This window comes from Podarcis raffonei, chromosome 1 (assembly GCF_027172205.1).
Source record: "Podarcis raffonei isolate rPodRaf1 chromosome 1, rPodRaf1.pri, whole genome shotgun sequence".
Lineage (NCBI taxonomy): Eukaryota > Metazoa > Chordata > Lepidosauria > Squamata > Lacertidae > Podarcis > Podarcis raffonei.
This window is the reverse complement of record NC_070602.1, coordinates 23,474,847-23,501,908: the sequence shown is the minus strand read 5'-3', so window position 1 is coordinate 23,501,908 and position 27,062 is coordinate 23,474,847.

Below are 27,062 nucleotides of genomic sequence, written 5' to 3'. Positions count from 1 at the left end.
CCTTCAACCGGTGTCAGATGCTTCAAAACCACAAATGTGATTCAAAAAAAGACTGCTAAAAAGCAGCACATTTTCAGAGTAGTTCTCAAAGAGATTTGGGCATTTGGCATGCACATCGCTTGGGGGTGGGGGATGTGGATGAGGAACCAGGAGACCCCCAGATGCGGCTGGACTACAACTCCCATTATCCCTGTCCATTAGCCATGCCAGCTGGGGCTGATGGGAGTTGAAGTCCAGCCACAACTGGAAGGCCTCAGGTTAGCCAAACCTGGTTTAGAACAATAGTTCTTCAGGTCACTTCCGGAAAACTTGTTTCTTGAGCATTGTTCCTAATTTGTGAGGAGATTAGATGAAGCCAGCTATTTATTAAGCATTCATTCTGATTTGTTTTAATGTTTGATGTATCACAGTATTTTTATATTTTTTTTGGAAACTGCCCAGAGTGGCTGGGGAAGCCCAGCCAGATGGGCGGGGTATGAATAATAAATTGTTGTTGTTGTTGTTGTTGTTTACAAGAAGATGAGACAATGTTGCACCAAGCAAATGTTATAACACACTTTCCAGTGCATTTCCTCATCTCTTTTCTTAAAGCAAAAAGTCCAATTGGGGGAGGGAATCTGTTACATAATAGCTCCGAATCAATTTTTATTGCATAACCTGAATGTGCCAGAATGTGATTGAATTCCTCCCCAAAATAGTGACAATCTAGATGTGCCCCCAGTGTCGAACAGGTGGGTTGGACAGAGATTTATTTAGCTGCTTCTGGAGAATTATCTCAAATGGTCTGAAACACAGCTAGGCTCTGCGAGACCTCTCCAGTCCTGCTAAATTGGAAAGATCTTATCGTAACATATTTCTGTTATTGTTTGGGTTCACTTCTGAGCTATATAGTTTCCTCGTTTCTATGTACATACTTATAGCTTAATGTACAATATTGTTATACATTTAAAAGTTCCGTTTAATATGTTATTAAAAAAACCCACAGTGGCTTAATACGCCTTTCAGTAAAACATACACACACACACACACACACACCTTAAGGATACAAAAATATTTCCTGCAGGCAGCTGAAATAATGAAATTATAGCCCCCTTTCATTCCTTTACCATTGCTAATATGATTTTACACTTGCTGTTACTGTGCTCAACAAATTACTTTACTGTACTTTGAATTAACAATCCCAGTGATTTATTTACTGCTCTGGGTGCTATCGATTACATTTTCAATTACACTAAAACTTTATTCCTTAGTACATTAGACCTATTTAGATAAAATGCAGCCAATATTTTTGTGATGGAAAGATATAATGCAGACAAAGGACTTCGGGTATGGTAATGAGTAGTATTACAGAGAGTCTAGAGAGAGCTCCTAACAGCACTTTGAACATGTATTTGATAAAGGATTTCCCCTCAAGCTATTTTGTAATGGTTTGTTGAAATTTTGATTTGAAATGAGTCCACAGTCTCACTTACTGATCAACTGGATGCATTTCAAATGTATGCTTATAAAATATAACGATGAAAAGAGATTTAAAAGTTGTTATTAGAAAAATGTATTAGAGATGCATCAAGTTAAAAAAAATCATCTAGACATGCAGGGGGACTCCATATACTGAATAGAAAATGCAATTTAATGTAAAACAAGTGTACAGTGATGCACATTGGGGCAAAAAATCATAATTTTACATGCACACTAATGGGATCTGAACTGACGGTGACTGATCAGGAACAACACTTTGGGGTTGTAACAGATGGTTCAATAAAGATGTCAGCCCAGTGTGCAACAGCTGTGAAAAAAGTAGGGACCAATGAGTAAGCAAAATAAGATTCCAACGCGCATTTAAAGTACATGACTTTCCCCAAGTAATCCAGGGAACTGTCGTTTGTTAAGTATGGTGGGAATTATGCCACTGTGGGGGAACTACAGTTCCCAGGATTCTTTGGGAGAAGTGATGTGTGTGGGATGTGTTTTAAATGTGTGTCACAGATCTGCTTGTCATGCTGGAACTCAAGAGCCAGCCAAAGAAGTTGAATGTTACAAGATTCAGGACAGATAAATGAAAGCACACAGCACATAAACGATGGAGCCAGTTGCTGACAGTCACATTTGCCCCCAGGTCCTGTTTGCAAGCTTCCCATTGGCCACTGTGAGAATAGGATGCTAGGCAAGCTCGATCCAGCAGAGCACTTCTTATGTTCTTAACTGAAAATAGGAGATTCAGTTCTTAGTGTGATTGTTTTTAACAAACTTGAACCGAAATGTTGTTTTGATATGTTGTAAATTGCTTTTCTCTTTGGCACAGAGTTCCGTTGAACTGCAGAGTCATGTGTTGTTGTTTTTTCAAGCTATAATGTAAAAAGGATAAACCTCCTAAGTGCCACTTGCTCTAGTGTCACACTGCCAAAGCTATCAGGACTGGCACCCATTCATTTCATTCACCATCAGAGCACCTCTCCGCTTTGATATGTAATGCAAGCAGAAGATTAACACTTCCCTCGTCTTTGGCCCTACCAAATTCTGATAATGCAGCTATAAAACAAGATGATGGATTTGACATGTTGAAGAAGCCAACCTCAGTAAATTATATCACCAAGGTATCTTTTATTGGTATTGAAATTATTAAAATGATTTATTATTACACTGGGCAGTTGGTGGAATTAGATGTTATATCTCAGCAGAAAGCTCTCTGCAGTTCTTGAACAATCAATATGACAGAGGTTTGGAGGAAGTCAATATATATGCAGTAAAAGAGCCTCTGCAGTGCATTGAACTGGAATACACTGCAGTTGTAAACTACTGAATGATCTTGCTAATGTACAAAGAGGTTATTGTGACCTTAATGCATTTAGAAATCACTGAGAGTCACATTACATCAAAATATTATTTCATTCATAAACCACTGATGCTTTATACTTACAAAACATAAAAGATGTGAGATCCATATCTCAGAAGACACTTCACACTGTAAATTAGAGAGATAGGTGTGTTTTCACCTAGTCTTTCAAATAGTAGTAATTTCCTTGGTAGGCATCAATACCCTAAAACGGACAAGAGTATTTACTCCCACCTTGTTGGCTGTGCAGACAGGAGTACTTGCTGCTGGAGCATCGGTGTTGATGTTTTCACAATAACTGAAACACAGCTGCTGAGGGCAACAGAAGGAAAGCTATCTGCTTTTGTTTTCATTAAAGCAGAGAGCTCTCCACTGTCTAGGCTGGCTGGGGATGACTGGAGTTTGGAGTCCCACAACATCTAGAAGGCCATAGGTTCCCACCCCTTCCCCACAGGCACCTTCCTGGTGCTCTCCCGATGCTAGACTCCAACTCCCATTCATCCCAGCCAGCATTGCTAAAGAACTAAGATCATGGGAGTTGTAATTCAACATTTGAAAGGTCGCAGACTCATCCCTAGTCTAGGCAATAAAGGTGAAGTCCACTCCTCAACTCACTCACAGTTCTGGACAACCTAGCTCTTCCACAAGTTCCTATGGGGGGGGTTTTGAACTCCCATCTGCCCCAGCCAGCACTGATAATGATCAGGGATGATGGTTCCAATACAGCATTTGAAGACACCAAACTGGAGAAGGCTGCTGAAGTTTCATTATCATGGTTAAGAGCTGCTGATAGATCTGTCCTCCGCAAACGCATCTAACCTTTTTTTTTTCTTTTTTAAATGGCATATACACTTTCAGCCATCACAACATCCATTTCCATTTTTTATGGGAACTGAGTGCTTCCTACTGTTATCTGAATAAATTAATTCCCGTGCATCCACCAAGGATGCAGCCCCTTGCAAGCAAGAGTAATCACGCTCCTTCCCCTCACCCTCCGAATTTATTTTAATTGTTGTACTATGAATATTCTCCAACTGTGTTTTTGAGAAGATGGTAACAAGAAGCAGCTCCTCAGGGAATGATCATAATCACTGGGTTGTTTGTCTTTTATAGTATTCAGAAGCGAAAGTTGCCGTTTTTCTTGTTTGCATTCTTTAGATAGATAATAGATAGCTAAAGATGATTCACAATACAAGGCCTTGTTCCTATGTGTACTTTGAAAAACCTTTCTGCAAACAAAATAAAAAATCCCCTCCCCAGCCATACAGGAAGCCATACCCTATTTCATATAAGCAACTTTTTTTTTTTAATCAAAACCCAGTTTGCAGAGATAGCTGTAGCAAAGTGGAAGACATTTCAATCTGCTTGTCAAGGACGTGTGTCAAATTACAATGGGAGTCTGCCCAGGATCTTCCTGAATATACAAAATAATGTAGAACTATACTATTCCAGCCAAGACATTTCAATGACTACGCAAAAAAATCAGGAGGAAGCAAGCAAAAAACACTCAAAATCACCCGAGGGTCTAGCTCACAACTTCTCAAACAGGGATCCCACTTGGTTCCTGGGTGGGTAGCATACAAAGGAACTGTACACCATTACTGATAGGAGACAGGCTGTATCCTTCACTCTGTGGGTGACAGTGTGGTGAAGCGGTTATAGTTTTGGTCTAGGACCTGGGAGACCAGAGTTCAAATTCTGTTGCAGAAGGGGAAAGTAGGACTTGAAAGGTGGATCTAGTCCCCAAAGCCTGGGTAAGCTTACAGGAAGTCCCACTTCAAAACATTTAAGAGGCAAGTAAGGTTAGTTCTCCATGGAAAAGCATCCCAGCTGAGATACAACAGCAGTCCACTATTTGTACTTTCCGCAAACAATCGAATACATATTTTTTTCTACAAGTCTTTCCAGCTGGATGAAAAAAATCTCTGCCACAGGTGTTCATTCTGTAGTGTTTTAAACCTATTTTCAATTTGTTTTAAAACCTCTTTATCTGTTTTTCTTCTATGTCTGCAAATCACATTGAACTGCAAAAGTTGATTCAATAGCAGTAGCCACCATCAACACTTTTATTTCTCTGAACAGAAAGTACCCAACGCCACATTAAAACCTGCTTTTGAAAGCAGTTTCAAAACTAGTTGGCCATCAGGCAAATGGCTGTGGGCAATGATTTGAAAAAACATGAGCCTTGCTCATGCAAGACAGAAGCATTCTGCAGCAACAGATCTTCAAAACTGTATGCAGCATTCTAAAAATTTTGGGGTGGGGAAGGAGGGATGCTTTATATTCTGTGGTGTTCTAATGTTCTGGAATATGGAACACAGACTGTATTTAAGCACTCTTTCTGGTAACCATAGATCAGGAGTCAGCATCCTTTTTCAGCTGTGACCTGGACCACGTGGGTTCAGACCATGTGGTGGGCCGGACTATATATAGAGATAGAAGTTTAAATGTTTATTTGATCATCCTTGAATCTTCTTGCCGAAAAACCTTAATTGTAAAACGTTTAAAATTTGACTGTCTAGTTTCTGCTGGCCCCTTCCATCTCAGGAGGGACAAAGGCAACAAACAACAGCCTTATTTTCTGTACCACTCACTCCATGTTAATTGCAACACAGCTGGCATCTTTCAGGTTCAAAGGCAATCTGTAGAATGCGGTACTTCAAACCACTTAGCAGGAATGACTAGAAACAGTTTCTTCCTACCATCTGTAAAATCTCGTGTTTATTCACGCACAGTTGGGGTTCCATCTTTTTTCAGATAGCTGGACTATATTTTGAAGGGGAAAAAAAGAGAACAAATTCCTATGCCCCACAAATAACCCAGAGATGCATTTTAAATAAAAGCACACATTCTACTAATGTAAAAACACCAAGCAGGCCCTACAAATAACCCAGAGATGCATTTTAAATAAAAGGACACATGTAAAAACACGCTGATTCCCGGACCGTCCGTGGGCCGGATTAAGAAGGCAATTGGGCCACATCCAGGCCCCCGGGCCTTAGTTTGCCTATCCCTGCCATAGATTATAAGGAATTGCATATAGTGGTTTAGCAGGCGATGGGAGTTGGGTGAAAGTGCTGTAGCCCTTCTCTGCAGAGAATGTTCAGAAGGCTAGTGGAAAAAACAAAACAAAACTTGGCAGGTTACTAACTTTTGAGAGCTTATTTGCAATGCACTGCATTATAAAATAAGGCACACCTGACAACCTTGGTGCTCGAAAGATTTCCCTTCAGCTAGAGAAGGACAAAATAAATATATTCACTGATCAGGGTCAACATCTCACAAACAATTTCACTATGTTATTAAATGATATCAAAGAGGTCTTCCAACGCTGGAAGCTAAAAGCTTGTCAATTAAACCAAAGTGTGGGGGGGGGGGGAGATTGCCCTTGCTTCAACTTTCTGAAGTGACAGAGATGCTGATGTCATTAATTATAATAAAGTGCTGCTCAGCACCGTCAACTGCCCACCCAATCACTTATCTGGCCCCGCTCAAAGTAATGGGATTAAACTATAGTACTTCAGTTAACTGGCTTGTTGTAGAATGGGCCTGATTCTAATTCTGTCAACTTCGTGCAAACACTGATTCTACAATGTCATTCCAAAGCTTCCAAAGAGCTTAGCAATTTCTTCTGAGATAAATAAACATTGTTTGAATTTCAAAAATTTATGCTGAATTTATTTAAAGAAGTACCATCATATTCGCATATGCAAAACAGAAGCAACAATGTATTTATTCAGAGAGATACCTCCCAAACATCTGTTAAAGAACTCAGGCTCTGATCCTACAAAATATTTGCTAGAATTGTAAAATGGGGGTCTCTCTCGGGGGGGGGGATTGGGGGGCAGGGGAGGAAACCAAGCAAGTAAACTCCAGGAAGAATGATAAAAGAAAAAAGCAAATGTAAACAGATCATTCTCTTGATACTAATGACTACCTTCTACATTTTCTCTATTTTGGTAATACCAGCCAGGATCCATGAGATGGCAGAGCTGTATATTTTGAATTGATTTCAGTGGTAATTGTGCCGTTTTATAAAAATATGCTAGTATGTTTTGAGATGAGTGCTATTTTATCACACCACTTGTCTAATTATATAACTTTTTCAAGAAACAAATCTGAAGGTTTTAAACTGTGACCCATTAAAAACATGCACAATTTTTTTTTAATATTCTGCTCCGTTTTTCTCTAGAACAAGAGTTGCCAAATTGTGGTCTACATGCTTTATTCAGGGGGTCTACAGAGCGCCTGTGGATTTGTGCTTGGAAGATGGCGCATCCATCGCATTAAATATTCAATTTGATTTTCAACTGTATTTTCCATTGCTTCTGTTATTTCTTATGTTGCATTTTGCTATGTTAAAAATTGAATTCTGTGGAATTCAAATTGAAACGCAATAAAATGCAATATATAGTAAGAAATAAAATAAGGAATAAGGTGCAAGTATAAATCGTACAGCTTCTAGCACGGCACAGCACAATTGCCACGACTGGCACAAAAACCATTAAGCAATTTTCAAGTGATTCATAGGGGCAGGGGGAAGTCTGGGAACCACTGCCCTAAAGGTACCCTTCACTGAATATATAGAGTGATATCTAACTAAATGACACTCAGGGTATATCCAATGAAAGCAGTTACATTGCTGAAGGCCCTTTATTTCAATGCATCTACCTGCAGTAGAACAAATGTGGGATATCATCCATAATTAGTAATATAGCAAGTCTAAAATCAACTTACTACCTGTTTCAACAAATTTTTGTGTACACTTACATATATTCTTAATGAAGCATAAACTAGGTAAGCGGGCTACTGTTATATGCCAAATATTATGAGTCCCAGTTCCATCAAACTTCAAAACACCAAGTTCTTTATTAACAGTAGAGAGTTCGGAGAAGCAACAATGTTTTCATCACTGTAGCAAGAGGTAACAACAAAATGTCATTTACTTTGAGACCCACACAAACAGCAAAGCAATAATTTACTTTTCAAGTAGATGCTAGGACTTTATCACTTTCTATGATAGCGAACTCTTATCTGTAGCGCAAACAGGGCCTCTGAGAAGCAAGAGGAAGTTTCTCAGGTTTGCAAAACTGCAAAAGAGGTATTTTGGGGGAAATAGGGGAACTGGGGGGGGGGCACTCCCAAACAGCCCAATGAGAACTGAGCATGCTCAGTAGCTACAGAATGCTGAATGTCTGTTGCGGGATGGGGAGGAGAAAACCCAGAGAAGGGAAATGGAGTGGAGTGTCCTGGAAAATGGCTCAGCTGGCAAGTTGAAACACTGAACAGGAGCACTTCACACTGCAACATTTGACTGCAGGTCCCACAAGTAATTACCAAACACACATCACACACACACTTTTTTTTGGCCTGCCTACTGATTTCCATTCATTAGGATCATTGTGGGGTGGGTTGTCAAGCAAATTACTAAAGCAACCAGGCACAAAAGAGAACAGGGGCTTTAATACAGAGAAAAGAGGCAATTTGGGCATGTGCAACTTTGTCATCCAAAGCTGCATCTCCTGAAATTTCCTCTGGTGCACAACTACTAAAGGTACAAGAGCTCTGTTCTCTTTTGCATTTAGTCCTCCTACAAACTGCAGCAGACTAAGTTTTGAATATGCGTGTATTAAATCATTATTGGTTAATCCTACATATACGAGAAATATGAAATACCCCCTTTTTTAATGAGTTAAAAATGTGTTTTGGTATACTTCAAATTATTTTGCTCAAAATAGTCAGAAGCCACACCAACGTTGCACTTAACTTTTTCAAACTTGGTATTGCTTTTGGCTTATCCTGGGTTAAATTACCAAAAAAACCAAACAGACAGACAGACAAACCCACCACAGAACAAGGAAAGAGGGGAAGGAAGTGGAGTATCCAATCTTCCTTTGCTCAGTTCAGACAAATTACAAACCCTCAAATCACAAATACTAAAAATGGAATTATACAGGCATGGAAAAGTCAAATGACTTAGTGTATTGCAATAGTTTACTTTTTAAAAGATGACATATTTAAAACTGGATGGTCATCGTTGGTTTGGAAGAAAACTAAAAATGTACAAACATGTCATTTATCAAAGGGTAAACAAACAAAACTTGGAATTATTTAAAATTTATATATTACTGTAAACCTAATCATGAAAACCTTTTAAAAAGCCGTACTCTATAGAGACTTTGGGCATTTGGCTCAGGCAGCTTTGCACGGGAACTTTTCCTACTATTTATGAGAAGTATTCTGAGTATTAAGTATTATTATTTCCAAAAGCTATTCGGTGTCGAAGCCTCATCGAATTGAATGCCTTGCATTCAGAGGCTTATTGCTGAGTCACCCTTAACGCAGCTCTTGAAGGGGGAAATAATTTTTTTTTTTAAACCGCGATAGCAATATAGATAAATATTCAAGTGTTTTTAAACATACGGAGAAGAATCCGACTCTTTTTCCCCCCCTCTCTCCCCTAGGATGGGTTTTCTTTCCTCGTCCCCCTTTAAATGATAGTTGAGACATATGAAACACACACATATATATTATGGCGACGCGCCTCTTTCGCATCGGAGCGCGAAAGGACGATCGAGAGCCTTCGCCCTACTTCTACCTATTTAAAGCTTGCTCTTTACAGATTCCTCTCTCAAGTGTCACCGGGTCCCAGCCCTGCTTGGAAACTGAGCAGCGCGTCCCTACGATCTCCGGGCGAGGCCAGCGACATCGATACTTGGGGATGCGGTTACCGCCCGTCCCGCCCTCGCGGTTTCCCCTCGGCCCAGCCTCTGGGTTGCCTGCGCCCGCGAGGGCACGGCGCTGTTCAGACGGTCGCCGGCGCCGCCACGATGCGGGTCTGTGCTGCAAGCATCGGAGGGGAAGGTCCGGTTCTGGGGCGTGTTGCAAAACCACCTGCCCAGCCAGGATCTGCTCTCGGGATGTGTGTCCTACTCAGGAGGAAGGGTGGAATAAAGAGAGAGAGGGAGAGAGATGGGTGGCGACGCGCTGGTCACGCTTCTGACAGCTTCCCCACGACCGCGTCTCCACGCGGGAGCCAGGAAAAAGCCAAAAGCCCTGACACGCGTTTGGCCATCCAAATCCCGCGCGCCTGCTCGGGGCTGCAGTCGCCCCTGATGCAAATCGTGGAGAAAAGCCCCGATTGCACCCACCGGGCCACCCTAGCAGATGCGAGCGGCGGCGGCGCAAACCCCGCGAAAAGGAGTCGCCCTCCATTCCCTCCCTCCCCCCGCCATTCACACAAAACCCCTTCTCCGGCACATTCACTCCAGCATCACTGCTTGACGCATTGCAGGTACGAGGCCGCCAATCCGGGCGCCCGGCTCTTACCCGCCAACCATTGCAGGGTCCCTTCGGCCAATCGGAGAGCTCCTCACAAAACCTCCGGCGAAGACGCCTCGGCAGATCCGGAGCGTTAAGGGGCTGGGCCAAGAGATGAAACGCGCTTGGTAACCCTCCGCGAGGAGATGTAATCCCTCCCCGATTAATTCGCATGCAAGCGCTTCTCCGCTCTTGCTCCAGCTGCCCGGGGCTGGGCTCGTCGTCGTCGGAGGCAGGCGCTGTGCGCGCCTCGCTTTGGGGATTCGTTGCACGGCTGCTGCTGAGCGCGCGCCTCGCCTCGCCTTGCAAGCCGCTCCTGCTCCAGCTCAGGCACTTTTGCACAGCACAGATCTAGTCTTGGGGAGCTAACGGCACGGCGGGCTCCTTTGTGCGCATCTGAAGTCGAAACGGGCTTTTTACAACCGTTTCAAATGCGGCGCTTGTTTTTTTTTTGTTTTTGTTTTTTTGCAGCGGCAAAGCAGCAGAAAATTGGGGGATCGTATTGTAAAAGAGAAAGAAATAAAAGGGGGGGGGACACAAGACTTCCTTTCCTGCAGATCCATTTTAAAACTCTGCAGCAAGCGTTCTTTTCTTTGGATGCCTATTGGAGATGTTTAAGGGAGGTTTGGGCTCCTGCAACCATTTGGGTCTCCTGGGGGGAAAGCGGAGAAGAAAAGTTTTGACCCCCATCCTCCTCGAGCGAAGAATGGCCCCTTATTCCCAGACCTTATAGCTTCGTGAAATATAATGGGTGCCCCACAGCTCCTTCAGCCTGCCTAGGATTAGCATTTGGGACCCAGGTTTCATCTCCTTCGTTTCAGCCTTATAAAAACCCAATCACACTGGAAAGGACGGATAGGGAGGAGATGTGTTTGGGAAATTACTTGTTTGTGAATTTTGTATTCTACCTTTTAGCCTCATGGTGCATAGGGCGAATGATAGTGCAATAAAACAACAGTATTTCAAAAGTAAATCAGGTACCAATTAATAAAAAATAATAGTTTTCCTCCTAAACCACCGCCCCCTTTCTCAGCTACCAGGTTAATAGTAAATTAACCATCCAGAGGAAGTAAGTGAAATGGGACAGTGGCGCTGGAGTGAAAGTTGAGTATTTATTATTAAGTAAGGAAATAACCCGCTTCTTGCTTATTCTCATGTGTGGGGTCCTGGACTTGTGCTGCAAGCTGCTGCCCTGGGGGCACCAGTGTCAACGTATGGCATGTATGTGTGTGACCTGTGAACACTCAGGTAAAGTTAAAGCGTATCAAGTGCTGCAGATTCTACCACAGAATGGGACATCCAAACAAGTACGCTTTAGTTCTGGCATCGCCCGTATGGTTCCCTCCAGATGTTGGACGGCCTTGCTGGTGCTGCCACTCATGGCTGCCGAGTTGGCATTGACCCATGACAGGGCCTTTTTAGTGATGGCTCCCTGTTTGTACAATGCCCTCCCTCGTGAGGTGTGCCTCCCTTGGTATTGACAGGAATAATCTTAAAACATTCTTGTTTATCCAAGGCATTTGATGGCTGAACTATGATACTCTTGGCAACCCTGAAATCACAGTTTGAGAGCATGTTTTTAGATTTATTCATTTTTTCCATGTTATCGATGTGTTAAATAATAGTGATGCTTGACCTTCGGCCACGCTGCCTGGGGCTGATGGGAGTTGGAGTCCAACAAGACTGGAGGGCACTATGTTAGCTACTATTGAAACCCATGAGATTGAGGGTGATTCACGTCATTAGCAATAATCAAATAAAAGAAAAATACTCAAAGATGTTTTCGGACTGTAGTTTTATTCTCTACAGTGCCCCCTAAAAAGCTTCTTTTTTAAAAAAAATGCCTATAAAATAGAGTAATTAAAGATCTAAGCATATTGGGAATTTAAAAATAAAACAGATCTGTAGCACCTTTTGTTTCTGTTGTTGATCGCTGAGCTTTCTTGTTTCTGGGCTGATATGATTAGCACAGTCTTTCGGGGTATATATGATAAAATGATAATGACCAACCAGCAACTTAAAGTAGTACAATGCAGGAAAAGATTTAGCACTTTGGTCTACTGGTTTCTTAACTCGGCCCAGTCCTCTCAGAATAATATTGAGGATACAAAATCTAATAGTACAAAGTGTAAAGCCAGGTACCTGCGGTCTGATAATAAAGATTTTTTATTACCTTCCTGGAAGCCATGAACATGAACCAGTGAGATAGATAGATTTATCAGTGATATACCATATTTTTTCGTGTATAACACGCCCCCTATTTAAGAAAATGGGGGGAGGTTGCCCAGAGTTGTTAAGCTTTCTTTGGGGGGGGGATTGCCCAGGGTTGTTGAGTGTTTTTGGGGGGGATTGCCGACAATCGTTCACCCGCCTGACCGCAGCTGCCAATTGCATGCCTTGCAGAAGACACCAATCGTCTGCCCAATATCTCCTACTCACGGCTGCCAACAGTCGCCCGTCCCCCCTCTGCACTACCCATCTAGAAGACGACCCAAATTTTTCCCCTTATTTTTAAATATAAAACCCTTGTCTTATACACGGGAAAATACAGTATATATCCCACCAACTCACATCAGTCTTGTATAAGCTGAGCACTGGATGGTGGTTTGTTGCTTAGTTCCGTAAGCTATTTTAAAAAGCCATCACAAAATATGAGGAAACTAATTTGATGATAAAACTGAAGGAAATTGTACATTAATAGCACCACTTAATAAAAATTCTTAAAACAAAAATGCAAGAACTTTGTGTGCAAACCCACAGCTCATTGTTCTTCTGGCCCCTCAAGACAACCCACTGAGCTGGCTTGCTTACACAGAGGTTAGACTATGTGCTATATTTATTGAGCATTCATTCTGATTTGTATTGTGAACAGGTTACACGATAATGAACATTCATCCTGGTTTGCTTGTGTGGTGTTTCTAGGCACTTAGTTATGCAAACCTAAATGTCGAATATGCTCTTGAATTACTCCTGCAAAATACCAATAGTCCAGAAGGGTGACCATCCAGTCACCTGCCTGCTTTTTCTGTGGGTGGTGGTTCAACCATTGCACCAGCCAACATGGTGCTTCTTCAACAAGCTCAGCTCCTGCTTTATAAATGTCTGTATTACCTTCTTTAATTCCATGTAAAAAGAAAAAGAAAGTTGGCAATATTCTCACTGGTCCTTTGGAATAAAAGGTTAGGCTAAGATGCTCCCTAAATATGTATTGTAGGGTAAGAATTTTCCAATCCCAGAATGCCAGGTTTCCCTGTTAGAGTTCCTGCATGAGGAACCTGAATGTATGGTTTGTGAAATTAATAATAATAACAATTTTATTATTTATACCCCGCCCACCTAGCTGGGTTGCCCCAGCCACTCTGGGTGGCTTCCATCACATATGGAAACATAATAAAAATAAATAAAAATAAAAGCTTATTCTAAAAAGGAGACGAGGACACACAAGGCTTTTAAACTATTAAATGCAAAGTTTGGAAGTTATATTGACGTATTTCCATTAATTATTGAAGGACAAAAACTTGTGGCTGGATCAGGAGCCTTCCTCCAGGAAACCAAATTATCTTCATATGTTTTGCAAAATTTTGCATGTCCTGCATCTTAGAATCATGGAATTCAACAAGCACCTCTTATCTGTAACAAGCTCAGAAAAGCCAGCTATGTGTGTTTACAACAGCAGCTGGCTTTTAACAGCAATGATTGGCTAGAAACCCATCTGCCATCACTAAACCATCTCCTCCCCTCCCCAAAGCCATTTTTCAAAGTTGTAAAAACCTATTCTGCCTTTCCATCCCTGCATATGTAAACAGGAGCGGGGGGGGGGGGGTTAGCAAGTTGCCATTTGCTCAATATTCATTTTGGAGATAGGCCTTATCTTGGGAGGCCTCCTTGGTACTATGAACCTGCTGGCGTTGAGTGTCCAGATTTGTTCTCTGTTTGCTATATAGACAAAAGGCACATTTAATATAATGCCTGCAAAGGTAAAGGGACCCCTGACCATTAGGTCCAGTCGTGGACGACTCTGGGGTTGTGGCGCTCATCTCGCTTTATTGGCCGAGGGAGCCGGCGTACGGCTTCTGGGTCACAAAGGGATTCTGTTCCCCTTGCACAAGGCATCACTGCTACACTATGTAACAAGGATGCAACTGGATCTCTTAAAAAAAGATTAAGTAGTCTCTCTAGTAATTCCATATATAAAAACTTGGTTGCTTCCTCTCCACCCCACCCCCCTTTCCCTCTAAGAAGTTAGTAAAAAGGTAAAGGGACCCCTGACCGTTAAGTCAAGTTGTGGACGACTCTGGGGTTGCGGCACTCATCTTGCTTTATTGGCTGAGGGAGCCGGCGTACAGCTTCCAGGTAATGTAGCCAGCATGACTAAGCCACTTCTGGCGAAACCAGAGCAGCGTACGGAAACGCCGTTTACCTTCCCGCCAGAGCGGTACCTATTTATCTACTTGCACTTTGAGGTGCTTTCGAACTGTTAGGTTGGCAGGAGCTGGGAGCTCACCCAGTCGCAGGGATTTGAACCGCCGACCTTCTGATCGGCAAGCCCTAGGCTCATCATTAAAAAATATTTTTGGAGGCAGATATCCTGCTTGCAGCATGCAAGGGATGTGGGGAGCTGGGGCTGGAAAGAAAAGGCGAGCTTGCATTATGAGGGGACGACAAAATAAATGTGCTGAGTCCTGATAGACATGTGTGTTTACATGCATCCACAGTTCTTACCAAGGGGAAGGGCACCAGAAAACACTGGTGCCCCAGGAAATTGTGTTGACTGTAAACAAAGTAGGAGAAGCCTCTCCAACACCTATGCAAATTGCTGTCTGGATTCGGCAGCATCCTGCTTTAGCCAAGGACTTTTCAGGTTGTTCACGATGGATAATCTCAAAGTAGCATCTGGACACTTGAATGCACATTCATAGGTATTTAGGAATTAAGTCTCCAAAGGGAAGTTCTCCTTTGGCAAGAAATCTGTTCATGGAAAAACTGAACGCAGCCTGTTCCCGCTTGAATAAAACTGCTGGGCAGGATCAACATATTTGCTAGGTATGAATGCATTTATTTATTATTGTTTTAGCGAAAACAAAGGTGGCTTACCTTTGCTGACAAGAGGACTACATTCATCCCTGGCCAGCCGTTTGGGGGTCCTTTTGCCAGCAGTGGGTGTAGCCATTCCACACACTCACATGCATACATGGGGGGAGCAGTTCTCCTTCTCCACTGAACTATGCAGATCATTGGAGGAGGAGGGTTATTGCTCCCTCCCCACATATCAGATGATCAATGTGATGACCAGGGAGAGGGCAATTTGCATCCCCATCTAGGTGCTGGGCTGGGTAGAGAGGTTTAATTCCCAGCATTGTGTCTGCTTAATTTTCTTTTTTGTTGTTGTTCTCTTTGCCACCACTGCTATCAAAATCACTTGGGTTTGGGGTCGGGTGCAGAGCTAGAAAAATTGGCTAGGAGGAGCAGTTGCCTTGGGGCAGAGTTTAGCTACCCCTAATTTATAGTATTTTTGCCCCTTTCTAGAAAAAATAGGGACGCGGGTGGCGCTGTGGGTTAAACCACAGAGCCTAGGGCTTGCCAATCTGAAGGTTGGCGGTTCAAATCCCCGCGATGGGGTGAGCTCCCGTTGCTCGGTCCCTGCTCCTGCCAACCTAGCAGTTCGAAAGCATGTCAAAGTGCAAGTAGATAAATAGGAAGGTAAATGGCATTTCCATGCGCTGCTCTGGTTCACCAGAAGTGGCTTAGTCATGCTGGCCAATAAAGCGAGATGAGTGCCGCAACCCCAGAGTTGATCACGACTGGACCTATTGGTCAGGGGTCCCTTTACCTTTACCTTTACCTTTACCTTTAGAGGCAAAAATGGCTTCCAGAGCAACTTAGATAAAAAATAAAGAAGCTTCTGGCACCAGGCTCACAATCTTAGGGCTCTTCCACACTTCTGCTTCTCTGTGCTTTCTAGGCATGTATCCAAGCAGTTTTTATTTCGCCCTTCCTCCTTCCTGCAGAAACCCCACTCTTTAGCACTAAATGGAAGCGAACGACAATCCAGAGAAAACCTGGTTAATATTTGCTCTGGTTCAGCAGTAAACAGAGGGTTTTCCCCAGGGGAAAGCAGAAATGTGGATGAGCCCCTAGAAGATACAACACAAAAGGAAAAGGGTTTGGAAGGGAGAACGAAAAGGTAAACCCAGCCTCCGGTTACTTGTTACAAACTAACGCTGTAATGCTCATTACAGTAAAGGTAAAAAGGTAAAGGATCCATGTACGGCCAAGTCCAGTCAAAGGCAACTCTGGGGTTGCGGCACTCATCTCGCTTTCAGGCTGAGGGAGCCGGTGTTTGTCCGCGGATAGCTTTCCGGGTCATGTGGCCAGCATGACTAAGCCGATTCTGGCACAATGGAACACCATTGACGGAAACCAGAGCGCACGGAAATGCCGTTTACCTTCCCGCCACAGCGGTACCTATTCATCTACTTGCACTGGCGTGGCAGAGTAAGAGAAAAGGGCTCACAGCCAGAGCTGCTTCCAGATACGATAGAGGGTGCTTGGGTGTGGGTTCCTCTCCTTCTGGTGGCCTTGATGAAATGTAGATGTAGAACAGCAAGGGCTGAGCTGTCCATTATTCCAACACCTGAAGAAGTTATTCCATGGGTCAGAAACACCAGCATGGGAATGGCAATGGGAATCCTGAACCTGACTGTTTGGCCCTTTGACTTGTTTGGAGCTCTTTTCTTGTATCAGTTCCCCTCCCTGGCAGAAATAGATGCCCATTCAAAGTGGATGAAAATCACTCTGGCCAGGATAGCTATCTCTGGGCCAGCTGTCATGGACCTGCTCTGCTTCTTGTTTACCATCCAAGATAGGATCAACTGCCCTAGCTTAGCATGGAGCTCTTTTCATAAAGCGAGCCAATCTGGCAGTCCCTCTAGGTCCAATTGCTTTTAAGATCCAAAATGTAATAAAACAGATTTATTTAAAAAGAAAGAGGCAGAACAATCTTCAATATAAATTATATATTTCTAGTTAGCTATTTTATCTGTTCATGTTGTTGATAAAGCAGGGCAAAAACAAAACAAAACTCAACATTTATGTTACATGATTCAGTCGCCAAAGATACGTTTTAAAGTCTGGATTCACATTGCAGGTATTTGGGCAAGTGGAAGCCATTGCCTTTTTTAAAAAAGTTTTTTATATATATTAAAAGCTTTCAACATAAAATACAATAAAAGTCAAACTAGTCTAAAGACGAAGAATAATGGAAAACCAAAATAAGAGGAAAGAAAAATCAATAATAGAGAGACAGAAAAGAGAAAGACCCATTGTCCAAAAGCACACAGAAATTCAGAGAACAAAGCCTGGGGACTGAAAGTAACATAATCGTCCTAGAAAAACCCAACAGGAAGACAAAAATCTAGCAACTGCAATCTCACTTCATGTAGGAAAAGATCTTCAGGTCAGGGGAAAGCATGACCTCCGTTCCCCTGTGATACGGGTAATTCTCAATCACAGCCGACTTCAGACTGCATTTGAGAAACCCGTCTTAGGTTCCTAGCATCTCATTTTTAAGATGCATGCTCCCATGTCCTTTGCAAATGAGAACTCAGAGGGGAGTCCAATTCGCATTAAGCTTTCTAAGGCTTAGACCACAGGAGACAGAGAATCCACTTTGCACCTATGTGGAGAGCCTTGCACAGGGTGCTGAATTCAATAAAGATCCTGAAAGGTGCATGGATATAGAAATTAGCAGGTTGGATGACAGTCTTGATCCAGAGAGAGAGAGAGAGAGAGAGACCACTTTGAAGGGACCTGAAAGACTGCCATTATGTGGAACCAAAATGACTTCCCACTAGCTCAAAATAAAAAGAAGGAAAAATGAGCATATACAAAACCACAGCCATCGCAAGCTTCTTTTTGTCCTTTTCAAATGAGACATGACATGGAGATGCATACAAGTAGCTGCACTAAGATTCTAATAATAAAAACACCTGTATGGAGAGGGGTAATTGCAGGGTTATTCTCCAGTGCCACCACAACTACTTTTAACATCTACATCTAAAGCCAGATCACTGTTCTATCAAGTTCTGGATAGTCTACATCAAGGATATAGAACAGGATCCAACTGGTGGGCCAGATCCCGAACTTCCTCACTCCCTACATGCCACTGAACAGGTGGGTTTTGCCACACACCTGCCTGTCACCTGATATTGCTGTGACATCAGTCAACCCATTTTCCCTTCACAATACACCTTGAGTTCAAGCCAGGCGGCAAAGGGAAAAAATGTTCCTTTGCAGGCATGGGTTGAATGAAAACTGTGCTTGTGAAGTTCCTGATTGGAAACTCCTGAATGAAGGTCAGACATAGCAGGACTTGCTAACCACCTGGTCCGTGTTGCCTTCAAGCTCTGCTTTTGGCAGGAATGTGATCTGTCCAGAAGCCCAATTGTTCCAGTGATCTCTTTACCTGCTCAAGGTGGGGCAGGAGGGTGTGGCTTGGGAAAAACAGACCTGCAAGTGAAAATACCGTATTTTTTGTTCTATAAGACTCACTTTTTCCCTCCTAAAAAGGGGAAATGTGTGTGCGTCTTATGGAGCGAATGCAGGCTGCGCAGCTATCCCAGAAGCCAGAACAGCAAGAGAGATTGCTGCTTTCACTGCGCAGCGATCCCTCTTGCTGTTCTGGCTTCTGAGATTCAGAATTTTTTTCCCTTGTTTTCCTCCTCCAAAAACTAGGTGCGTCTTGTGGTCTGGTGCGTCTTATAGAGCGAAAAATACGGTAGATCCCCTAACTCAGCCTTTATAGCCTTTAAGGTCCACTTGGGTTACCCATTGCAGAAAGAGCTTTTAACCTCTCAGCCTTGCTTGCTGGGCAAGGCCTGCTTGTCGTGTGGGCTCTGGGCATGCAGAGCACGCTCTGCATCTCTCTCCCGCTCACTGGTTCCAAGGGTTTGGGCACATGCCTTGGAACCAAACCCCTGAGTAAGGTGCGATTGTACTGTAGTTGCTTGGATACCTTGGTAACATCTGTCATTCATTTTTTAAAAATTACTTAAAAACACCATGGCTCACAGGTATGAGTGCATGAAATGTATAATGAAGTTGGAAGCTGTTTACACTGCAATACTCCATGGGCCTATTTCAGTGATTTTCAAGACTGTGGCATTAGAAACTATATATAGTTTTCCCTTACTCATGATTGGGATTAAGGGGGGAAAACGTGTAATGAATGCTATTTGGCATCTGGCCTAACAAGGAAGAAAAACAGTAAATAACCATCCAAGAATACATGACACAAAAGGAACTTGATATACTTGTAGTACGGAGGAGTTTATTTGTCAGAGCTTTTGTGAGCTGTGAAAGCTGAGATTCGGACTTAATCCCCCAATTTCCTCCTGTGAACAGCTTTCAAAAAACTCTTTGTTCAGGGTATTCTATACATCTTACAGTAGCTTTATGGCAAGGCTGACCTTCGGCCTTTCGAAGCACCGAGACAAAGTGGTTAAAGTGAAAGGAACTCGGCCCAAGACGTTTCGTTGCTTGAAGTGAAAGAGGAGATGGGACTCTCCTCAGTTCCACATACGAAAGCAGACCAGATTGTTGCAGAGGTGCCCCTGGGATTCCATCACCTGAGGCAGGTGCCTCAGTCTGCCTCATGGACAGCACGGCCCTGTAGTCAACTCTCTGGCTCCTCTCATTGTTGTCTTCCCTGTTTTTCCAGAATGCCTGAAGGGACCTCTGCTGCTCATGAGGCCTGATAGTGAGAAGCAGTGAACACACCTAATTCTCTTCTGCATCTCCCTGTGCTTTTAAGTAGAATTGGGAGAAGGGAGCACTTAGTGTTTGAGGATTCAATTTCCACCCATTTCCTAGCTAAGAAACCCAGTAACCTTCCATGGAATTCTGGGGTTCCCTAGAACATAAATTTTATAACCGCTTGGTCACTTGATCCATGAAGTCTATTCTAGCTTCCATTCAGTTCTTAAGAGAACGTTGATTCTGCAGAGACCTAGACATCAACTTTAATGTTACATATTAACTAATATCCACAATATAGAACTGGGGGTTGGGGAAGGGGGAAGTAAAAGTTAAACACACCCCAGACCACGAAAAGGTAATCTGAGAAGAAAATCATGAGGTCCTGATTTTTTTTTTAAAGGCATATTATCTGCCGAATGGCTAATCTTTTTCTTTTCTAAAAGATAAGGAGGTTGGTTTCAGAGAAGATCTAGAGGGCTATTTAATGTTACACATTAACTGGAACTACAAATTGCTGGCCAGCAAGGACCTCTGGGAGAGGCCTGGCTCCAAGTTTAATGCTTGCTTAATTACTATTTTGAAACAAAAGAACAGTTAAAAGTTATATTAACCAGTGCTTCAAGATGCAGCACCTTGGCAACACCGCCACTCGGGGCTATTTTGCCAATTACACACCACCATGTAAGCCAAAGGTGAGCTGCATGTAGACCTCCTAATTTTGTCATTGGGGCAAGATGTGGGGGGAGGTGGCAGAAAGAGAAGAGGCGGGGTGCCACTCTCACTTTTGGATCGGATCACTTTTCGGATCCTGCCCATCACTGGCTCCAGCCCCAACAAATTCCCTCTGAGATAACACAAGAAGCCACATTCTACTGAGTTGGTCTACTGAGTTGGTCCATCTAGCTCCATATTGACTGGAACTGGGATTCCATGGAGAGGATCTCTCCCATACCTACCTGAAGATACTGGCGATTGAACTTGAAACCTTCAGCACGCAAAGCAGGTGTTCTACTGCCGAACTGCAGCCCTTCCCTGTGGGATTTGAGGTTTCCCAAGGGTGATACAGCATGTATGCCAGTGTTTGCCAAAACTTGGGTCTCCAGCTGTTTTTGGGCTACAACTCCCATCATCCCTAGCTAGCAGGACCTGGTCAGGGATAATGGGAATTGTAGTCCAAAAACAGCTGGAGACCCAAGTTTGACCCAATTCACAGGCAGACTCATATATTCCAAGTTGTCAAGCATATCAAGTACAGTATATATCATCAGGACTTCATGGAATCAATGACCATTCTTGTTAGTATGTGAATCCAAATTGGCATAATTCGCCATATTTAATGGTGACATAACCTAATCTAGTGGAAAATCACTATAAACCGCTTCACAATAGGATCCTATTGTCCAGCCAGTTAATCTTTGAAGGTACTTCCTAGACTTCTTATCTAATTAAAGATTTGTGTAAACCCCATTGTTCTGCAAATACTTAGAATATATAACTGCAAACATATTGGTCACCAATCTAGCATTGTAAACAGTTACATTGCTTTAGTGTTTGTTGTTCTGTGTTTGAGGTTTTTTTGCCTCTCAATTTGTTGTCATGAAGGTCATGTTTATTGTATTTATATTGTGTATGGATCTAATTTTATTTATGCTTATTGTGCATGACCCTGGAATCCTTGGATGAAGGGGAGGCAGTTCAGAGGAAATTAAAAATAAATAAATAAGTTTCATTTCTCTAAATATAACGTTGAAGTTTTGAAGACTCCTTTCACCTCAAACTGCAGTGTATGCCCTCTCTAAAAACAAATAATTGGCTTCTCTGAAGCTCTGCATGCTATGGTTGAAACCTATCATCATTCTATTCTGCAGGACCCAAAAGCCCAGTTGGCAGATCAACCTCTGGTTTGGGTATGGATTTCCTATTCTAATGCTTTGTAATTAATATGCCATAATCTGGGTGCAATTTACCCTTTGAAAACATAAATCAGAATTATTTGTCAAGGTAACCACAACTCTGTGCAAAGAAAAGGTGAATTCTGTGACCTGTATAAATTTGCATGGTTTCTCTTCCATTGCACTACTGTGCATAGTTGTGGTATTTTGCATAATTCATTTTGCTTCTGATAGTCTTTGGGGAAGTGCATAGAGCTACATTGGGGCACTGATGCCTCACCCTCTTCCACTGGAAATTTTATTCCTCAACCCCTCTGGCTCCTGAGTATTATATGACTCTATGGTTAGACCACTCTTGGAATGCTATGTACAATTCTGGCTGTGCCATCTTAACCCCATTAGCTAAAGTGGTACCTCAGGTTAAGAACAGTTTCAGGTTAAGAACGGACCTCCGGAACGAATTAAATTCTTAACCTGAGGTACCACTGTACTAGAAATGGTGCAGAAAAAAAGGTGCAGGGATCTGAAGCACCTTCCCTGTGATAATTTTTTATTATTATTATAATTTAAATAGAAATACAATACATCCAGTATGGTGTAATGGTTAAGAGCAGTAGACTCATAATCTGGTGAACCGGGTTCGCTTCCCCACATGCAGCTGCTACGTGACCTTGGGCTAGTCACACTTCTCTGAAGTCTCTCAGCCCCACTCACCTCACAGAGTGTTTGTTGTGGGGGAGGAAGGGAAAGGAGAATGTTAGCCGCTTTGAGACTCCTTTGGGTAGTGATAAAGCGGGATATCAAATCCAGACTCTTCTTCTTCTTCTCTATAGTGGGGAAAACTGTGATCAAATGAATTGTGTTCGGGATCCCTGTTCCACAAACTTCCAGTTCTTCACCTTTATACTAGGCAGCTCTTCAAGTAAAGGACACCTTCAAACAGAAGACTGTTGAGATTCCTGCATTGCAGGGGTTTGAACTACATGACCCTACATGACCCTTCCAACTCTACAATTCTATGGTTCTATTCTCTGATTCTATGAAAATATCCTGGGAAACTTAATCATTCCCAATTTGACGTAAACTCCTTAAGCGGTTGGGATGTTGGGCAGAAAGAGGGTAAGCAATCTGACTGGACCAGTTGATAGTTGGGCAGAAAACAGTCCAAGGAAAGAGGGAAAGTTATTCAGACTTGGTGCAAGCCTTAGGACTGTGGCTTGGAGCAGCAGACGAAATCCAGGACTCTGTTCAGGGGTCTCACAGGAAAAGAAGAAGAGTGCTCTGAACACCTCTGAAGGATCTTTGACATCAGGAATGCTGTCTCTATTGTCTTATTGATACCTACTGAAGATCTTCCTTTTTATTTTATTTTTGGTAACTTTTATTGGGTTTTATGAACAAGGATTGTAGGAATAATGCAGGATACAAATAAATAGACCACGTCTACTCATGTCACAAAAACAGCACAATAAATTTGCAGTAATATACCGTATACAGCATATGGCTCATTATTAATGGTCCATGTATAAGTTCTTGGTTCATGAGTTGATTTAAACAAAAACAAAGGGGAAACAGGATAGAACAGGGTTAACAGATAAAATTCAACATCGCATAGCTAAACGTTCAATCAGGAACCCTTGTGGTTGTGCTTAGATTAAGTAATAAGTCGTCTTTCCTCTTATGTTACCAATGAAACAATATCAAGTGTTGCCATATTGATGAATGTGGGAGGAGGTTGAAAGTGAAGATAATAATTTATGTTTAGATTTAGATCAATCAGATTGAGACAAATGCTGATGGAAGGGATTGTTCATTTTCTGGAATACTGTTATGAAATTAAACCACACTGGGGGAAAGCTATCTATCCACATGCCAACCATAGTTTATTTCTTTATCTCCAAAAGGAGGGCTCTTTCCCCAACTGTTTTGTACCAATTGTCTATCGTTGTGCCAGAAAGATCTTTCCAATGTCTGGTTATGCTGTGTCTCGCTGCTTGTGATAAAGAGCTTATTAATTCTTTATTGTGTAAATCCAGATTGTTGTCTTGAAATATTTGATAAAGCTAATTCAGGTTCGACTTCCAACTATTTCTGTCGATGTTTTCACAGTGCAATTGCTTCAAGATATTTTATGGGAAGTGATTCATAAACGGAAGAAATTAACAAAATAGATAATGAATAAAACTTGTGGGATTAACATGAAATGCACTCCCCCCTCGGTGGTGTTGGGATGGAAAATATTCCCCAGGTGTCTGCCACATTCCAGAAATGAGCTCCTATTGAAGAAACATCAGTCCTCCATCCTGAGTCATTGACTCGCAACTCTTCCAACGAAAGATATGGCTGGCACAGCCTGGAGGCATTGCTAACAACACCAAGATGCCAGATGATATCTTAATATAAAATTAATATAGAACAATATAGAGCAGACTTTGGAAGTTGTGTGGACTTCCAAATTAGCCTTTAAAGAACCACCTGAAATGAAATGGAAGCTTGCTACATAGCTGTTCATGCAAGCAGGTTACCTAGGAGAGACTGGAATGGAATATGGTTTTCATGCTGGAATGTGGGCATGGATATGGAAGTCGCTGACTAGGCAAGTAACATTTTGCAGCTTTGATTTGTTTGAAAAACACTAGGCAATCTGAGGGGAACTGCTGTGTCTGTTGGCACTGCAATAAAACTTGCCACCAAAAGATGACTGAAGTCAAAGCAGAGATTCGCAAGTGCCAATTTTTATTTTTAAAATCAATTCTTCCTATTCAGGAAATAGATCGTGTGGTAAATCTTGTGGGAATGCAAAGCAGTCCCATAGCACACAGCATGATGCATGGATCTGGGGAACTGAAGATCAGAAGCAGCTAAAGTGATATAGATGGTATAACATGTTTAAGAATATTTTACATGGAATCTAATACCATATTGTCCTTGTATTAGACGGTATCTTTTCCTTAGAAATAATAGGCAAAAATTGTGGGTCGTCTTATACACAGATAGCGAGGGGGGACGGGTGATTTGTGGCAGCAACCAGCAGGAGATTGGCAGCGGCAATTGGGCGTGTGATTGGTTGCTGCGCCAAGGCCTGCTGACGATTGGCTGCTGCAGCAGCAATTGGGTGGGCTATTTACGGCAGCGGCAAGGCGTGCGTGCAATCGGCTGTGGTTGTGTCGAGTGTGCAGGTGGGCTTTTGGCGGTGAGCGTGCAGACGATTGGTGGCTGCAGCAATGCGTGCAATTTGCATTGGCGGGCAGGCTGGAGAGTGATTGGCAGCAATGAACCCCCCACAAAGAAGCTCAACAACTCTGGGCAATCTCCCCTCCCCCCAACATTTTGTTGCGGTCCAATAAAATAGGGGTCGTCTTATACATGAGGGCGTGTTATACACGGAAAAATACAGTACTTCCATCATGAAGAGTCAACATGTAGACGCATCTTGAGGGAAAGGTGGACAAAGATGGAGAGTATTGATAAAGATAAAGACTGGTGAGCAAGCACCAGAGAGAAAATGGGGAAAAGTTAGGCATAAAAATTGGCCCTGTCTGCTGTAACATGATATCTGGACAGCGGATATTGTGAATTGTTTCATAATAGAACTGGGCTTTGTTTTCAGTAATGACTGTCATCAAGGCCAACAAGGGAAATCTGCAGGTGGAAACTTTTGAGATACCTTCCAAAGATCTGCTGGGGGGTGGAGGGGGAAGAGGAAGAAATTCTAAGTGTTGAAAGAGGGGATCTGAAAGGGGAGCATTGTTCTAGCACCCAGAGCTGAAAACATTACTATAAAATCTTTTGGACATTCTCCAACAGTCCTGGAATACGTTAAAGATGTGTTCAGACATGCAGAAGCAACAGGGAGTTATAGCCCTTCTAACAATGCAATCCTAACCATGTCTATAAAGGTAAAGGGACCCCTGACCATTAGGTCCAGTCGTGACCGACTCTGGGGTTGCGGCACTCATCTCGCTTTATTGGCCGAGGGAGCCGGCGTTTGTCCGCAGACAGCTTCCGGGTCATGTGGCCAGCATGACTAAGCTGCTTCTGGTGAACCAGAGCAGCGCACAGAAACGCCGTTTACCTTCCCGCCAGAGTGGTACCTATTTATCTACTTGCACTTTGTTGTGCTTTTGAACTGCTAGGTTGGCAGGAGCAGGGACGATTCAAACCACCGACCTTCTGATCGGCAAGTCCTAGGCTCACAACGCCACCCGCGTCCCATAACCATGTCTATACTCAGATGTAAATCCTATTGAATGCAACTGGATTTACTCCTAGGTAGGTGGATTTAGGATTGCTGCCATGGCCTTGTGCATAGCACTGTCATAGAGTTTCATATCTTTCAAATGAGAGAGCACTGGAAACTTAATCGTCTTTGTAATATTTTCTTCCCTGATAATGTTCAAATACAGCACAATGGAAGCTAGCAGATTCCTATAAGCAGAAAACAAATCTGCTGTTCTCCCATCAGATTTCTAAAGAGAGTCCCTGTACTACAAAGTGGTTCAGTTTCACCAAATGGCAGCTTTTTCTCTCACACGCTTCCCAATCTGAACTAACCCATTTGCTCCAGACGTTTTCTGATCATACTCCTTGAACTCTCATGAGATGTCCTGTTTTGAAGAGAAATGGTATAAAAAACAGCTTACCAATTGTTATAAAAAAAGCTTTAAACGTCATATTGTACCTAAATTCTACAAAGGGCTTGATGATCAATAACTGTTCTGAAGATTACACAGCCATCAAGGCATAGTAAGCTTTTTATCATTCCTGACCACTTCAGGCAAAACTAAATATTTGTTTTGTTGCTGTAAGCCCTTGTGAACCCCCCCCCCTGAGTATAATTTATATCCAAGGAGGGAGTATAAGCTCTAGGAAATAAAAAAAACTTAATATATGGATCCACCCGCCATAATCAAAGACATCCCCAACTCAAAACAGCATCAAACATTGCAATTTGACACACAACTTGTTGGTAGAATCCCTTTGAACTCAGTAAGAATGCAAAACGAGATCTCCCACAATTCCCCTCAAGGTCCCATTCAAATGCTTAGGCCTGAAAGGCTACCAAAGATGCAAGTTTGATGCTGGAAAATCTTTGATCAGGTCTCCTGATTTTATTTATTTTTTTAAGTTGAATTGAGGCTGAAAGACTCCCACCCCATGTAATTAGGAAAAATGGCATGGAAGGGCGTTAACTATTCCTCTGTGTCATATTCCCAATTTTTGGAAATAGTTTCCCTGAATGTGGGGTACAAAAATATAAT